The sequence below is a fragment of the Mustela nigripes genome, chromosome 4 (genome assembly GCF_022355385.1).
Source record: "Mustela nigripes isolate SB6536 chromosome 4, MUSNIG.SB6536, whole genome shotgun sequence".
Lineage (NCBI taxonomy): Eukaryota > Metazoa > Chordata > Mammalia > Carnivora > Mustelidae > Mustela > Mustela nigripes.
This window is the reverse complement of record NC_081560.1, coordinates 191,445,706-191,454,967: the sequence shown is the minus strand read 5'-3', so window position 1 is coordinate 191,454,967 and position 9,262 is coordinate 191,445,706.

Below are 9,262 nucleotides of genomic sequence, written 5' to 3'. Positions count from 1 at the left end.
CACTCAGATGCACACGTGTGTTCACACTCACCCTCCAACACTCGCGAATGCACACGCGTGCTCACACACGCAGCCCACCGTCCTCGGAAGCTGGCTGGCCTGCGTCCGGGGTTCCCCGGGCACAGGCTGGCGGCTGGAGGTCTCGCTGTGCGCGGAAGCGTCCACTCCCGGCTGGTCCTCGTGGAGCTTCAGCCCCTTGTCCTTGCGCCGGGCTTCAGGAATGTACGAAAAGCCGACGTCCATCCGCCCATTCCCAAACCTCCCAGGACCTCCGCTGACACCATTACTAGTGCCCCTCTCCCTCCCACTCGCACAGCTGGAGCATTACGAGCCCTTCCTGGGTCTCAGGAGCAGGCTTGTCCCCTGGGGGACAGTCCCCCAGCCGGTCGGGGACACAGAAATGTCTCCCAGGCCCCGTCATCCTCCCACGAACCTGGGGCCTGATCCGGACAGTGGGGACTCACAGGTGTTCCTCAGGGCATGGGCTGCGGTGTCCCTGTGAGGGGGCCAGGCCCTGGGACCTCCGCAGTGACGCAGCTGGGCTTCCCGCTCGCAGAGGCCTCGTTCCTAGCAAGGCGTGGTGAGAGCGGCGTCCGGACAAGGCTGCTGATGCGAGCCAGGCAATCTGGGGGTGGCCATCCTTGCCGTGATGGGGGCAGCTGGGTCCCTCACCCACTCTGAGCTCCGTCCACACTCCCGTTCGCCTACGGGCTCAGCTGCCTGGCCAGATGGGCGGGACACATGACCCAGTGGGTCAGACGCGGACTTGGGGTTGAGGTCGCTGAGCTGGGTCGCCCTAAGGCCAGGGAGCATCCCCAGGAGGCACTTGGCTGTGTCGTGGGCCGGCCTGGCCACAGGCCTGATGGAAGGTTCCGAGGGCACGTGTGCTGGGGAAGGGCCTTGGAAGCACGACGGGGCAGGCAGGGGAGAGGTGGGGGAGGCAGTCGCCAGTGTAGACTGCGCTGCTGCTCTGGCCCCAGGGCCGAGTCCTGCTGGGACCCACGAGACGTGGAGAAGCCTCAGGTTCCACCAGCCTGGGCAAGGGGCTCCCAGCGGCCCGACCCCCTAGGTGGGCAGGCCCACAGTACTTCTGTGTGAACTACAAAAAGCCACCCTCCCAGGATGACTACAAAGCCTCCCCCGGGGCTGTCAGGCCCCAGAAGGTGCTGGCGCCTTTGTGCTGGGGACACAGTCCGCCCCGACCCCAGCGGCCAGGCTGGCGTGGCTGGGGAGGATGGGCGTCTTCTCTCAGGCGGCTGGGTCCTCTCCGCCCAAGGGTCTTGGCCACGCGGCCACTTGAGAAACGCCGACTCCCGCTGACCAGGGGATGTTCGTAAGGAAAACCGTGAGGAGACAGCCCAGCTCAGTCGGCCCCGTTAGTGAGGGGCCCCTGAGCTCGATAATGGGCTCCCGTAGGCGTGACCGACCCGAGCACCCCCGGGACAGGAGCGCGGGACGCCACCGCTTTCGGAACCCCAGGTCTGCACGGCTTGCTAGCACAGACCTCTGTGGGCGCCGCAGTCCGCGGACCGGCCGGAGGAGGCAGACTCACCCATCACGCCAGCGTCCCCCCCCCCCGGTCTGGGCCTCAGTGCAGCTGCCGGGACGAGAGGGACGAGCTGAACCTCTGGGGCTGCAGTGGCCGGGGCCGGGGCCGCGCCTCAGGATCCAATGAGGAGCCGTCTTCGGAGGGTCACAGCGGCTGGGCCACCTCAGAGCCCAGGGACAGGCCGTGGGGGCAGAGCCGCAGGCGGGGACAGCGCTGTCTTCGGGGCAGCGGAGAGCAGCTCCAGCAGCCCCATGAGGCTGTTGCGGAACCGACATGGCTGCGAACCCCCAGTGTTCTTGAGCACAACGGGGCAGCCTCGGGACGCCCAGCAGCAGATGAGAGCTGGGCCTGAGAGGGCTCCAAGCGCGTCCTCATGGCACACCCCAGAGGCTGACAGGCGGCAGAGATCCCCCCACTGGAGGCAGCAGCTCACCCACGGGATGGGGGCCCCTTCCCAGAGGCTGGAGGTGTCGGGCTTGGGACTACGGCAAGTAGTGGGGTCTTCGTGTGTGGGAGACCCTCCAGGGACCAGTGTCCTCGCTGTGAGCCCACCGTGGGCTGTCCAGGGACAGGGTGGGGCCTGGTTACAGGTCCAGCGGCATCTGGCGCTCTCACCACAGCTGGATCCTTTCCAGCGTGAATTCCCGGCTGGGCGCCTCGTGAACCTTCACTGATCTGCTCACTAGTGGCTGCCTCTCTGTGATGCTTGGGAAGCCTTGGGTGGTGCTGGCCCAGCCTTGGGACACTCATGGCCCCTCAGATGTCCCCAGCACGTGGGCAGACTGTCCTTCCCTCAGGTATGGGGATGGAGGCTGGGTGGGGGCCTGGTGACGGCGCTGACCAGCTCGTCGCTCTGTCCCCCTCAGCCTTGCGCGGGTCTGCCTGCAGCTCCCAGTCCCCCAGCAATGCCCTCCCTGGTGTGGCTGCCGCCTGGGGTGCCCCGGCCCCGTCCACCAGGCCGGGGGTAGCACCAGCCCAGCCCAGCAGCATTGCTCCAAGAACGGACAGCACCCCTGGGCACCCATGAGTCCTGGAGGGGCGTTAGGTCCTCACGCTGGGGTCACCTGCAGGACCAGGCGGCTCCATGGCACGTGCCTCGGGGCCGGTCGGGGCTGGACGGCCAGGAGCAGCGGTACAGCCCGTCCTCTGGGGAGGGCGCGTGGTATCCTTGGGCCGCGGTCCTGGAGGGTGGCCTGCGTGGTCCGTGCGCGAGGACGGTGGGCTCAAGGCTGACACTCCCGTGCGTTCCCAGTTTCGGTGAGTGGAACTGGAATTTCCTATTTTACCAAGTTGCTGAGTCTCTGTCACGGCCAACTGACCTTCCCTTTGAGCAGCAGCCTGTGCTGTCTCGGCGCAGGAGAGCAGGACACGCTCGCGAGCCGCAGCACAGCTGGAAACACGCAGCCCGCGCCGTTTGGAGGTTCTTTCCTTCCCACCGGAGGGGCGGTCTGCGTGGACACGGGCCTGCACGGACAGGAAGAAGCTGAGCAGGAGCCCTTCGCAGCTGGACTTACCTGAGCCCAGGAGCCAGATCCGACGTCTGGGCGCCCAAATATCCTAAAGACAACACACCCAAAATGGAATCGCTCACCCCGAGCCCCAGGTCACAACCCGAACCCAGAACCGGATCCGTAGAGCAGCGAGGCGGGAGCGGCCAGGTCGGCCCTGGGCGGGTCACCTGTCCCACAGGCCCCTGTGTCCGTCCCCTAAAGAAAAGTCGCCGCGCAGTGACCCACCCTCGTTGTGCTGCTGGGACGTCCTCATCCCGCCCCTCCTGCCTGTAAGTCCACGTGCAGCACCTCCGAGGGCCTCCTGTCTGCTGGCTGGGACGCCCGATTTTCTCTCTCTCTCTTTCTTTTAAGATTTTATGTACGTATCTGAGAGAGACCGAGCACAGCAGGGGCTGCAACGGAGGGAGAGGGAGAGGCAGACCCCCCGCTGAGCAGGGAGCCCGACACGGGGCTCGATCCCGGGACCCTGGGATCATGACCTGAGCCGAAGGCAGAGGCTTCACCCACGGAGCCACCCAGGCGCCCTCCGATTCCTGAATTACTGAACAAAGCCAGTAAGAGCCTTAAAATTTACTTGTTGAGTTTCATTTTTTAGCAGTTCCAGGAGAAGCTGCTGTTTTGGATCTTGCGTGGGTCCCTGCGCTCAGCCCCCGGGGCGCCTGGGGTGGGAGGGAGGTGTGCGGGCCGACCCGCACCAGAGAGACGCAGAGGTGTAGTCTCCCTCGGTCCTGCCGCCAGGAACAACGGGGGCACCCCATTGGGTGCGGGGGAGCCTGGGGGGCTGGGGGTCACCGAGGTGGGCGGCGTGGGTGCCTGCCGGAGGCTCAGCAGCTCTGGGCTCACAGGCGGACCACGCATGTAGCTGAAAACTGGACAAAGTGCCGGTTCCCGGGAACAGCCGTGCAGACAAACTCAAGAGGAGCCATGGAGTGTCGGGAGCGCGGCCCAGGCTTCCCGGCGGCGGCCCCGGGGCTCCTTCAGCCACTCGGATTCCATGTGCCACATCACTACCCACAAGAGGGGACGGCAAACCCGGCCAGAGATCCGGGGCGGCTGGAAGGGGCCCGCGCTGCTGGCGGAAAGGGAAACCGCGAGCCTGTGGGAAGCAGCCGGCGGTGTTGCCGCAGCCTGCACCCGTCCTGCGCGCCAGCATCTGCCCCAGAGAAGCAAAGGCAAAGCTCCTGCCAACACACAGGACTGGCGGGAGCCGTGTTCGTCGCAGCCCCAGCAGGAGCACGGGTGCACGAGGCCGGAGCACAGCTCCCGCCGGGGCAACACGGGCGTGGACTGCTCGTGGCTGGTGCTACACAGATGTCTCCACGGTGACATCACTGTGATCTCCTCACGGACATGTCCCCGCTCTAGCTCGCTTCGTGGTTTGGACACAGCAGATGAGACGCGTCACATGTGTACAAACAACACGTGTGTGCGCAGGTGTTTGTTAAGGGTGAGTCTGCCGGTGAGCGCGTGATCCCCACCAGTCCTGGGATGGAGCCCCGCACCCGGCTCCCGGCTCGCGGGGAGTCTGCTTCTCCCCCTTATGCTCTCTCCCAAATAAATAAATAAAATCTTAAAAAAACAAAACAAAACAGTGACTTGCGATTTTCTGCTGCACGGGGGTCTGAGCCCCTTACCCCGCACCGTTCGGGGCCAGCTATGCTACGCAGCGTATTTGGGAACAAGCTTCACGCACGGCCACGTGCACAGTCTGGACAGCCCCGTGCTGCGTGAGAAGAGCCGGACGCCAGAGAACACTGGGTCAGATCTCACGCGGAGCCGGACGCCAGGCCAGCCGTGCTGAGGGAAGCGGGGGCAGATGCGGTCCACGGGCGGGGGCAGTGGCTGGGACAGTAGGGCCTCCACGGGGGGACCGAGTGACCCGCAAATGCATTTGTCAGAACTCTGAAAATGGGACGTTTAAGGCCAGTGCGTGTCACTGCAGGCGGATGGTGCCACAGTAAAGCGGGAACAGAGGGCTGGAGGCCTTAGTGTCAGACGAGCTTGGAGGCCAGGCAAGTGCCCTAGTGAGACAGGGATGCTTCACAGTGACCAAGGGGGCAGCCCATGTGAAGCCGGGACGGCCATAAACACCTCTGCGCCCAACTGTGCAGAACCGAGTTCACGGAGCCGGGGGCCTGGATGGGAACCTGCCCACGGACAAACAAAAGCCACGCCGTGGCCCCCTCAGCTGGTGGCCGGCACAGCCCTGCAAACGTCCGTGGAGGCTGGGAGCCGAGTACACGTCTGTGCCCGGAGGAGCCTCAGGGAGCCCCCGGAGCACACGTGGCCAGGCTTCACGTGCCACGGGAAGCAAGAACACCACCAGACCACAAACACCCCCATCTGAACACCCGACTTCTTTAGGAAACTGTTGCGCCAAAGAAGAAATGAGAGCTCTCGTTCCAGAACATCCGGCAAATGACATGCAAAACCCCACTGTCCAGTAAAACAGCCAGAATTCGGAAGTCAGCAAGGGGACAGCACTGTGCCGGTTAACGTCCGCCACGCAGACGGCACAGCTCCGGCCCGGATCCTCCGGACGGCTGTCCGTCCTGGGGACACGGAGGTCCCCCTGGGGTCTGTGCCCTGACGCCGGGCCCCGGGAGCGCCCCGTCTCAGTCACCGCATCCCACCCCTGCCCGCGGGGGCTTTCCCCAGACCCAACCGAGTGCCGTGCTGCCCGTCTCCTTGCTAATGAGGGAAAGGGCACGGGGCCTCGTACTCCCTCCGTATTTGTGTAAGAAAACATGTTTCGACAATTTGAGAATTAAACCAGTGTTTGAAAAGTTGAAAAGTGTTTTTAGGTAATCGCTGCACTGAATATGGGGCTCGAGTTCACGATCCTGAGATCAAGGGCCGCTCACTGCACGCACGGAAGCAGTCAGGCGCCCGAGAATCAAGCTTTTGCACTACGTACCCGAAATGACACGCCCGCGGTGCTCTGACAACACGCCACACCCCTGCTTAGTTCATTAACTAACGAGAAAAGGGGAAAGTGATGTGAGTAGGCGTCCGACTCAAGAAGAACTAGAACACTCGGCCGAGTTCAGGGACAGAGCGGAGGGTAAGAATGAAAGAAAAAATAGTAAAAAACAAATTCTAGGATCAATAAATATACCTGAAAGCTCATTCTTTTTTTTAAAGGAAAATAATAAAGTAGAACCCAGCTAGCCTGACCAAGAAGACAAGAAAGAGACACAAAATAAAGAAACAGTAGGAAAAGAGCCCAAGATACAGAGGGGTTGAGAGGCACATGTTCGCGTCTGACGTTCTCAGGTCTGGGTGACACGGACGCGGTTTCAGACACATACCCACGGGGCTGGGAGGAACCAGTGACTGTCCCACAGCCCCACGCACGCCCACGCACTCCCCGCACACACCCACAGCCCCACGCACGCCCACGCACGCACAAACTCCTGCTCAAACAAAAGAAGAGAACGTGCCCAGTTTCCCAAGCGCCGGCGAGCTCGAAGGGACAGCTGCCGTGTCAGAGAAGCAGTCCGCGAGCGCAGAGGGACGGGCTTCTGAAGTCTGGACGGACACCCTGGACCCACTTCCTGTGGCAGTGCAGAGGCAGGGATTCTGAGGAACTGGTTAACCGCACCAGACCCGTCCCCCGGGCCCCAGGAGGCAGCAGCCCAGCATCCCCAGCTCGCGGACGGCTGGCTTTGGGCTGAGACCGGGCACCTCTGCCGTGGGAGCCGCTGTTAGAGCAGCCCGAGAGGGCGCGGGCCGCGGGCCCCCGTGTGGAGGAGGGTGACCAAAGTGCTGATTTGAGGGTCACCCGGCTGCATGTCAAGGACCTCCTGTTGCAGGCGGATGCAGACGCCATCAGGAGGCCAGTCCAGGAGGCCCGAGGCCCGTCAGGGGAAGGGCGGCCCAAGCTGAAACCCTCCCGTGAGCGCGGTGTGTCCCTACACGGGCAGTGCCGTGCCCTCAGAGGGGTGCGTCAGGGCCGCCGTGGCCTGTCCTCGAGGCGTCCGGGGTCAGAGCACCGGCGAGGAGGAGCAGCAGCCAGGGAAACGCACAGCGCCCCACGAGTTGCACACTCAGTGGGAAAGAGCAGGTTGGGCCTGACCGGAACTGTCCTCACTAATGAGACGCCATCTAGCAGAGAGAGTTCGGTGTCCCTGTCTTCAGGGTTAAGGCTACTGTGTGACTAGAGGCGTGAGTTTAACGTTTAATGCTCTAGGATTTGGAAAATCTCTTACTATGTGACGTTGGGAGATACTTCCTTGGGGGGAATAAATGTAACCGCCGTGCGCACGGTGCCAAGCGTCCCTCTGAATAAACCCACATCCGAGGGCGCTCTGGGAGCACACAGCGGCCGACCGACTGGCCTGAGCCTTCCACCCCCAAGACGGTGCGTGACTCCAGAGCCCGAGTGAGACGGAGTTGTGGGTTTCAGAATCACGTCTGGGCAGAAGCTATTTTATCAGATATGCAAACACACACACATGTGCCACACACCACCCTGTATGCACATGGGTACACGTGTGTATGTCCTTTGTCATGCTTCAAATTTTAAATCTTATCTAAGAAAACGTACACCCGACACCGGCCAGAAATCCACCCCAGGGTCTGCCTGCGTCTTAATCTTGAAAATGCAAAATGAAACCCTGGTGAGGACATCAGCTGGGAGTGTCCCAGGGAAAAAGGAGCAGCTTAGGTTTAACAAGAGAAATGTCTGTTTCTTTTTCATGTAAGGCCATCCAGGACCGAGCAGCTGCCCCACAGCCGGGAGACCCAGCTTCTTCATCCACGTGTGGAGGTCATCACCTCACAGCACAAAATAGCTGCGCAAGCTCCAGCCTTCATGGCCGTATTTCCACCAGCAAGCAAAAGGAGGACCCACCAAGGGGTTGCTCTCCCTGTGAGAATCCTCCCCTAAAATTGCTTTAAAGGGACCAGAAGTTGGTCACTTGACCACACTGGCTACAAGGGAGGTGGGAAGTGAGGTAGCCTTCTGCTTGCCAAAAATCGGAGCCTGTTCCTGGGGCAGAAGAAGCGGAGAAGGCGTAAAGAGAGACCAACAGAACGTGGAGCAGCACGGACTTCTGCACCGTCTGGGAGGCGATGCAGCGGGGAAAGCTGACCCTGGAACAGCGCTCAACATTCTCTTCTCTGGCTGCCTTCCCGGGCTCATCCCGCAGCGCCCAGCTCCTCCGGGTGTCAGCGGCTCACAGCTACCCCGTCCTGCTGCCCCAGGCCGGTGCTCCTCCCCACCCAGCTGGGTCTCAGCTCAGTCCCACTGGCCCTGGGACCAGACGCCTGCACGACCGCCCGTGGTATTCTGCAGGCTCTCCGCTGCGAACGGCGACTGCAGGGGTCCAACCACGTGCCTGATGCTCCAGGAAAGAAAGGGCCCTGCCTGCCCCCTCTTCCCTCGGAGCCACACCCTGGTCTCCCCAGCCTTTGGTTCCCTCTGCCTGGCCCAGAACCGGGTGGACACAGACCCGCAGAGAGGGTTCCTGCACACCCGGTGCTGCTGCCCTCCCTCGTGCACGTGCCTGCACGTTGCTGGCCGGTGCCCCGGCTCGGTCCTCCTGCCCGCAGGGAGGCAGCCCATCGCGTGCCCACAGCACACAGGGCTCCCTGCTGGCTATGTGTGCTGTTTCCACTTCAGGGCTAACAGGAACCGAGCTGCAGTGGACATCCTGGAGCACGGCTCTCTGCGGACACGTCATCTAACTTGGGTAAACCCCTAAAAGTAGATTGTGGGGCTTTAGGGTAGCAACTTGTCTAACTTCATTAAAAACCTTCTGTTTCTCAGCACCATGTTTCATTCCCACTGGCCGTGGGAGAGGGTCCCGTGGGTGTATCTCACCGATACTCATCATGGTCAGTCTCTTCCGTTTCAGCAGTCCGCGTGGGTCCACAGCAGGACCTCGCTGCGAGTTAGATCTGTGTTTCCTGCTGACTCTTCCGCTGTCCAGTGCCTGTCCGCATCTTCTGCCCAGTTTTTGGTGTGTTGTCTTTCCTTAGATTTACTGGCTTTTAAAACTATGCCCTGGGTGCAGTTCGCACGTCAGGTTTATTTGTCACGAATATTTTCTCCCATTCTGTTCATTTTCTTACAGTCTTTCGAAGAGCAGGGGTTTTATTTTTGATGAGGACAGCTCTGTTCTTTTCCTTGATGGCTTCAGTCTTCGTGCCCTAGCTAGGACGCTTCCGTCTGCTCCAAGATGGTGCGCTATTGGCT